This window comes from Dermacentor albipictus, unplaced genomic scaffold (assembly GCF_038994185.2).
Source record: "Dermacentor albipictus isolate Rhodes 1998 colony unplaced genomic scaffold, USDA_Dalb.pri_finalv2 scaffold_35, whole genome shotgun sequence".
NCBI classification, from domain to species: Eukaryota; Metazoa; Arthropoda; class Arachnida; order Ixodida; family Ixodidae; genus Dermacentor; species Dermacentor albipictus.
The window spans coordinates 243904-252953 of NW_027225589.1; positions in this window are offsets into that span (position 1 = coordinate 243904).

The following is a 9050-nucleotide window of genomic DNA, read 5'->3' on the forward strand; positions in this document are numbered from 1 at the left end:
TTTTTCATGAAATTGTATACGTGCTGCAAAAACAGGTCGGGGTTAAAAAAGAAAAGCGAAATAAACAGACCGAGAATTGGCCAACGTGTAGAGAAAAGGCAAAAGGCGTGCGCTAAAGAGAGTAAATATACTTCTAAATTAGCTGAATTGACAATCCGTATGTCTGCACAAAAAGAAGAACACACAGAAAAAAACGTCAGATTTCACTGTGCCCTTAATATCTCTGAATTCGTAAGCCCTATTGAACACCAGCTACTACATGCAGGACGTGTTCTAATGAGTCTCCGGCAGCAGCTACACAGTAACGAGTCCGCTTTATCGCATCTTTAGTGGCTTTCTTCATGACAGACGCCGTAATTCTACGGCGGCCATCCGTTAACCTTGCCTGGAAATAATCTGACGTCCGCCTCGATCATGTACGCACGATTTTTCCCATAACCCCAAAGAAAGAAATCGAGTAGAAAGAGGTCAGGTGACCTAGCCGGACAATTTACAGGCCCGTCCCTTCTAATTTATTGCGCATGAAAAGTTGCATTCAGTCAGTTTCCTACTCAGCTGATAATGTGTGCGGGCGAGCCCATCCTGCTGATATCACAGAAATGGAAGACTTGACAGCGGTACTTCACCGAGAAACTCATCCACCACTCCTTCAAGGATTTCGTTCCCGTGCGCTGTCCAGTCAGTGTGCGATTGAAGAAAGTGGGACCGATTACACCACCGGCGTAATTTCTGCACCGCACATTGAGTGACCACTGGTACTGGTGCCGACGGCGCTTTCCCTGGCGTGGATTGGAGTCACTTCAATAGTGTTCATTAGGCTCATTTACCTGGCCGTTTCTGCAAAAACTGGCGCCACCTGTGCACATGATGTCTCATAAAATGCCCGATGACTCATCAGCTTTTGTGAGGACCCAATTCGAGAAATCTAGACAATTCTACAGGTCCCTCTCTTCTAAGCGTTCGTGCTGGCTAAGGTGGTACAGGTGAAAGGCCGTCATTAAGAATGCTTCAAACTGATGGCTTGGAAATTGGTACCTGGGCACCCACGTCCCGCATGCTAACATGATGGTTTCAGGCTATCAATACGGAAAAAATCCGTGCCTAGGATAAGGAACTCAAAGATGGAGACATCCGCAGCTGTTTCTTGAAGGTGCCTGTTTTTCTCAGGTTCTCATAATTGCTCACGATAGTCGTTGATGCGTGTGGTTTAGCGCCACACTGCCATGACTTATATATATATATATATATATATATATATATATATATATATATATATATATATATATATATATATAAAGTACGAGTTAAAATACACTCATTTATTTACAGGTATCCATCTTGATCACTTCTTTCTCTTCCCCCCCGCTGTTCTTGTCTCTTCTGTCTTCTTCTTCTTCGCCGGAACATCACATCCTCCCGGACTTCGGTTTTCATCCCTCCTGGGATGATAGGGTATGACATTTCCCACTGTTGCTATTTCAGTTTTTCCTTCCGGTCCCAAATAGTGTAGCGATTTCAAGATTCCTTGTTGCTTGACGGTCTTTATCACTGCGTAGGGCCCAGAAAATTTGGACTTCGGTCCATCTAAACTCCTCCGGACTAAAACTGTATCTCCAGGCTCTATTACAGGCATCTTTGGGCTATGTCGCAGATCGAAGTGTCTCTTCATTGTTGATCTGTAGCGTGAAAGCTCCTCTTCTGTTTTGCGCCTTTCCTGCAGATCTACTTTCCCAACGATTCCAAGGTCGTAGTCGGCCGGTAGCCAAGTTGCTTCGCCTGATGCAGCAAAGTTAGGCGTGCATCCTAATCCCATGGTATGAGAATGATTGTGGTGCCTGACTGCTGCTTCCAAGGCACACTTCCATCCTCCATGGAAATCATGGTAAATTGCGATGAATGTTTTCAAATCCCGAATGAGCCTCTCAGCTAGGCCGTTTCCTTCCGGATGGTAGGGTGTGGCAAATCTCAGGGCAATTCCTCTATCAAGGGCCCATTCTTGAAGCTTCTTACTGCGGAAAGCTGGCCCGTTGTCGGAGACCACTACCTTGGTGTTCTTGAACATATTCCGCTCCAGTAACGTCAAAACAGAATTGGCGTCTTCCTTTCCTGGCTTTGCAGCAGCCATGCGTGTGCATTCATCTATTGCGACAAGGAAAGCCTGAGTCTTACTGACTCCCTCTCCTCGCTTTTTAGTGCGGCAAAATCTAGATGAATTACTTCAAATGGGACTTGGGAATGATGGGCGATGACCATTTGATTCCCTCTTGGACGATACTTGGCCTTGTTAATTTGGCACTGGTGACATGTTTGCACGTAGTTCTTGATATCTTCCTTCATATTTTTCCAGATGAATCGACTTTTTATCTTCCAATAAGTTTTCCAGAATCCATCATGCCCTCCTGACTCTGGGCTGTCATGGTACAGCTTCAAAGCCTTTTTCACCAAAGTTCCTGGCACACAAAATTTGCCATTATTGCAAGTCAGATCTTCGGTGCCTTCCCACAAGCTGCAAACATGTTCATGATCCGATGTTCTCACTTCTGTGATGTGAAGCCTGGAAAGTGCATCTGCGTCAGGAAGCTTATCACCAGGTCGATGGCTTACATCGAAAGTGAACTGTTGTATTTCACTGATCCAACGCGCCACTCTGCCCTTGGGCTGGGTTAATCCCAAGAGGTAGGTTAACGCTCGGTTGTCAGTGAAAAGCCGGAAATGACGACCCTCTATGTAGCTTCTGAAATACCGGAGTGCCATCACAACAGCCAGAGCCTCTTTTTCTGTGGTCGTGTAATGTTCTTGAGCTTTTGAGAACGTAGAAGAATAATAGCCAATCACCTTGAGCTGGCGTCCTTGCTGTTCCGTTGTGTCTCGTTGATATAGAACGGCCCCTGTACCATATTGTGAAGCGTCCGTACACAGCTCGAAAGGCTTGTTGAAGTCAGGTAGCAAAAGCACAGGATCCGACGATATAGGTTCAACAAGGTACTCGTACGCTTTCTCGCACTCTTCACTCCAGATAAATGGCACATCCTTTTGCGTCAGCTTGGTGAGGCATCTTGTCTTTGCAGCGTAATCCTTAATGAACGCACGAAAATGACCGGCGAGTCCGAGGAAAACACGGAGTGAGTGTAGGTCATATGGCTTGACGAGCTTCTTCATCCTTTGTATAGACTCCTCTTTGGTTGTTTTAGTTTTGCCATCAAAAACTCTTCCTAGAAAGACAACATTTGTCTGAAAAAATTCACTCTTGTTCTTGTTAATCTTTAACTTTGACTTGCTGAGGGCTTCTAACACGCACGAGAGGTGTTTTTCATGTTCTTCTCTTGTACGTGAGTATATGATGATGTCGTCAATGTATACGTTACAAAACTTTCCCAGGAACTCATCAAGAATGCCATTCATCATTTTCTGAAACCAAGCTCCAGAATTCTTCCAACCGAATGGTAAGCGGTTGTACTCGTACACATCGAAAGGTGTTACAAAAGCAGTGTACTGCTTGTAATCTTCTTGTAGTGGCACCTGCCAGTATCCTTTACAGAGGTCGATCCGAGAGAAAACATTTGATCCACCAGTTTCATTGATGATCTCGTCTATTCGGGGCATGGCAAAAGGAAACAAATCAGTCTGGCCGTTGATCTGCCGGTAATCTGTGCAAAGGCGAAATGAGCCATCGTCTTTCGGTACTACGGTGACTGGTGACGCGAAAGTGGATGTTGATGGCCTTATAATACCGGCATTTAGCATTTGCTGCAGTTCGGCCTTTAGCCAGGTCTTTTTCTCGAGGGAAAGACTGTACGGCTTTTTACGCACTACTGTGACGTCACGAAGCTTAAACGGTACCTCGAAGACATCTGCTGCTGGCGGGTACGTCTCAACACAAATAAGTTCGGGAAAATTTGTCAGTATCTCATCAGCATTTCTAACTCTTCGATGTGAATTTTCAATTCCACGCAAGTTAGGCTTAAATGATCCGTCAATAGTCACTTCGTCTCTCCAAGAAATATTCATCTTCAATCGCTTCATATCAGGCCGAGATAAAAGAAACAGGAAATCAACACCCTGCATGACAAGGGCATCTACTTTTAGGTGATGTCCACCAAATTCAACCTCTACTTCTGCCCAGTGTTGCAACCTTCTAGTTTTTCCATCATAGCTTTGAACACTAACTATTCTTCCTTCATAAACCTTGCTCGGTTGGATGATTTCCTGATTTACCAGGCTTACAGATGCTCCAGTATCAACCAGTGAGTCCAGACATTTTCCATTTACCATCATTTTAACAAATAGGAGATTTGACTTCAGAAGGTATACATTTTCCATCGTGTCACATTGGTCGGACTCGGTATTAAAATATTCTACTGTTTCGCCATGTGCGTCAATGCTCAGTGGTAGAGTACTATGCCTTTTGATGGGACCGTGAATCAGAAAATCACTGGACACATACTTAAGGCAAGCAAGTAAGTCATCCGTGGAGGTTGGACGGTGTACACAAACCTCTCTTTGCGATTTGTTAGTCATGCCTTGAATTATCAGGGGAAGGATAGCAGAGTCTGGTAGATTAGGGTCGGCAATGTAGAGTAAACGTCTCTTCTCGAAAAAATAATCCATGACTGTCCCTTCTCTGTGTCTGAAAGCTAATGCGTCGTCCCATCTGTCAACCGGATTTCGCTCAAAAGCAGAAAGAAAACTATCTTTCCACTTCTGCCATGAATCACGGCATTGACTTGCGATTCGCATGTCCCACCATGTTCTGGCATTGCCAGATAAAAAACGGCGCATGTTACACACTTTGTCGTCCAATGACGTCCAGTGGTTTTGCGCACATGCATATTCATAAAATCTGAGCCACAAGTTGGCGGCATTAGACACCCCATCGAAACTATCGGGCTTGAACTCTTCTTGATGTGGTTTCTGTGCTCTTAGTGAGTCGCTAACTGCTTCGAAAATCAGTCGCTGTTGCTCATACTGCGTGGTCTGCTGCTGAAACAGCGCTTGCAACAAGGCGTTATGCGAGTGCTCAGTCTCGTTCTTGGAATCTATCCTTGAATGTCCCGGAAACATAACCTCAAATTCAGACATAGAAGCATCGATTCTTACCACACCTTTCTCAACGAGGGCTGCTTCGTTCAGTTGACTCTTCTCAGCGATGATGCGAAGCAGTTCCGATGAAGTCGCTGATTCCTGAAGAAGCACTGGATCTTCGCCGTCAAGCTGGTAGGTCTTCACGGTCGTCTGCCCATCTGTTCTTCTTGCCAACGTTACTTCGAGCCACATGGTCGGCTGCGCCAAATATAAAGTACGAGTTAAAATACACTCATTTATTTACAGGTATCCATCTTGATCACTTCTTTCTCTTCCCCCCCGCTGTTCTTGTCTCTTCTGTCTTCTTCTTCTTCGCCGGAACATCACATCTATATTTGCAGCCTTCCTTTTGCTGCCGTTTGCAGATCCCAAGGCAAGGATCTTCTTTACCTCGCTCTCGATCTTCATCTTTAGTATCTTTAGAGGGCGACTGGGACAAAACAAAACGAACATCTAAAGCTTCGCTTTGACGTTGTCAATTATCTTTTGTCGTGATAAGTTTTGTGTCATAAAAAACCATCCGTGCACTTTATCTACACTGAGGCAGCAGCTATCACAGCTTCCTTCGAACTAACTCCACAGGCAATTTCTTACTTCGGCCGGGGCGCGCTAGATGAGGCACTAGCACCATAACGATGTTTTTCTTCATTTCCTTTATTTGGTTCTGGATAACTCGTAGGGAGCCTGTTCGAGGGTGCTCCTCTATGATCCGGGTGGGAGCGCAGTCAAGTTGTATTCTACATATTGCGCGATTTTTATTTATCAGTCGCAAAAACGTTTTTACGCAATTAGTACGTCACTCAAAATACCAGAATTAGACATCTCTTGGCTGTGCCTTCAAATGCCTCATTGATAGTCTGATAATTATTCTAGTACGTCTCGAGTTGTAATTACATTATAATTACAATTACAATTATTTACAATTTCTTAATTAAATCTCAGTAACGAAAATATACTGGCAGCTACTTCACTGTGATGTAAAAGGTTTTTTCGAGTAACGCATTGGTTTTCTTTTAAAACATGGCGCATGACAGTTGATTGGGACACACTGTACATATTTATTACCTTTGCACGCAAGTGACGATGTTTCCATTCATAATAAATGTTCCAAATCATTAGAAATGTTTTTATCATGAGTCGTTAGTATTGTTACTGGAAAGAGAAGCGATACTGAGACAAACAACATTCACGTGCATTTCACACGCCATTGATAAGACTCTGCCGAAGGTGTCACTGAAGTCTATAGGTTTTTTATTCATGGTCAAAAAAGCAGGCAAAGCAATTTGAAGCGTGGCCAATATACAGCAACATATCAATTGTCTGGGCATACGCTATCCATACTTTGAGAAATAATTTTTAATTGGCTACCTCCATCTCTTTCAAAAATATAATAAGCTTTGTCGTGTGTGTATATCTAAATATATTGTGTATGTGCATGGTGTTTACAGTGAAAATTTAAAACAATGTTGAAGTGAGAAAATACGGAGGAGGCTGCCGCCGCTAATGCTTCTAATGCACGTGTCCTCCTATTGTGAGGATTTGCAGAAATAAAGTGAAAGTATAAATTAAAAGTCATGCACGTCCGTGCCAACAATGATGCAGTAAGCTATTACTAGCATTAAAATTTTGGAGTGTGAAGGTCGAGGAAAGTTAAAAGAAACAACTGATCTGGGTGGCAAAGCTCTGGTAATGCCACTTTGGTGTGTGTGTTTGGGGGGGGAGAGGGGAAGGGCCCCAATACCCCCCGGTAGTCGGCTCCTAAGGGCCTTCCATACGAAGAATTTAATGCGACCAGCATTCTGTGGGAATTTCACAAGGTTTGCGGTATGTATGTATGTATGTATGTATGTATGTATGTATGTATGTATGTATGTATGTATGTATGTATGTATGTATGTATGTATGTATGTATGTATGTATGTATGTATGTATGTATGTATGTATGTATGTATGTATGTATGTATGTATGTATGTATGTATGTATGTATGTATGTACGTATGTATGTATGTGTGTGTATGTATGTATGTATGTACGTATGTGCGTGTGTGTGTGTGTATGTACATGACTGAGCTCTTTCAGGTCAAATAAAGTTTGTAGGTAGTCTATGGTCAAATGGGTAAAGCACGAGGCTGCTGTGCTCATGGAACCGTGTTCAAAAACAACCTTTGGAAATACTTGGGTCAGTGAGTACCTGGCGCTCTTCAAGGCATCATTTTCACGCTAGCTTACACAACTGGGTATCTGGCACTGAGCATGAGCCACTCTTCAGCGAACACGTTTTGCGCCTACTTGGTATGGGCTGCACCTAGATAAACATCCCTAACGCCAAGTTTGGTCATAGGGTATATGCCGCTTTTCTTATGATGCATCGGATAAAACCAACACCAATTACGCCTCCATCATTGCTAATGACAGTGAAGGCGTAAAAGTGTATGCGATGCCATTTTTTAATACCTCCACGATGGCAGCGGAATCAGCATTCTCATGTTTGATAAGCGCCAAGGAAAGTAGTGGAAATTCTATTTTGCTGACTACTGAAATGGTGTGCTACTATAACCAATAACTTTGTTGTTACTACATTTGTAGCCCCCTCGACAATCAGGCTGTACGTCAAATCCCCGATTTAATCCGCCAAAAGCTGCCTGAAGTGTGGCGAGTACGCGTTCAAAATGATCTGCGCGCAATTACAGTGCACACGTAGGCTTTCTGCAACACTTGCTGCTTGTGAATTGATTCTGGCAGAGATTGCCTAAATAATCGGCGGAAAGGGAGGCGTCATGATCCCAAACGAATACACAGAGAGTTATTCACTTTCTCCGCTGGAAAAATCGGTTGGTGCAGAAAACGGGTGCTTCAGCAGTCGGGAACTTCCACAGGGCTCTCATGAATTCTATTCCTTTCTCCTGGCAGGACGAGTGTCTACATGCTAGATCATCTCATGCAATTCAGTGGTGCAATGCGCCCAAGATCATTTCCTTGTATCATGTTCAACTGGACACAACCAGCTTTTGAAATCAGGTGATGACTCAGAAAGTTTTAGCTATTGCTGATCGTGCTTCGCGGGCATAGTGGATCCACCGTTCACTAGGCAACTGTCGTATGGCGACAGGTGCGAAGGGTTGCTAGGGCATGTTACATTGTTTACTTTTGCGTGTCTCCTCGACTGACTTGGGGCTGTAAAATCACACATCTCTTTACAAATTGTTTGCTCTATCTCCCTGATCATACACCCGCCTTGGTGACGTAGTGGCTATGGCATGGCGCTGCTGAGCCCTTGGGTACGGGGTAGAATGCATGTCCCGGCTGCCACATTTCGACTGAGATAATAGGCAAAAAAATAAATATCATTGTGCCGTGCATTGCATGCAAGTCAAAGAAGCTCCCAGGGGTCGAAATTAATGCGGAGTCCCTCACTACGGCTTGCCTCTTGATGATATCATGATTTTTACAAGTAAAACAGAATTCAATTTTTTTAATAAAACAGAATTCAATTCAATATTTTTTCCATGGCCGTGGTGATTTTTTGCACCAAATGCAAGAAGAGTACCGGAGCTATCTACAAAGATGGCTCATTCAAACAGCGCAGTGTACATTTGCAAATAATCTCGTGACCTCTGCACATCATATATTAGCTAATTTGGGATCCATTATACACATTACCAAATGTTTTTAAAAGCCAGTTTAGGGTTCAGTCAGATGAAGACGAGAAGAAAGCAGAAAGTGCGGAAATGAAACCCAGGGCTTGACGGAATCTCGTTTGGTCAGGGAGAGGCATGATGAAAAAATATCAACACCGACCAAGAAATAAAAACACTGAATTAAAAAATGAAAATATTTAGGCTCTCATATAGGAGCCTTGTTCACAATCATCATCACTCGAAACGTGAGGATTGTTGAAATAAAGCATGTTTTAATTCTTCACTGAATGCTTCTTTTAGTTCTTGGTCGGCATTCTCTTTTTTATGAA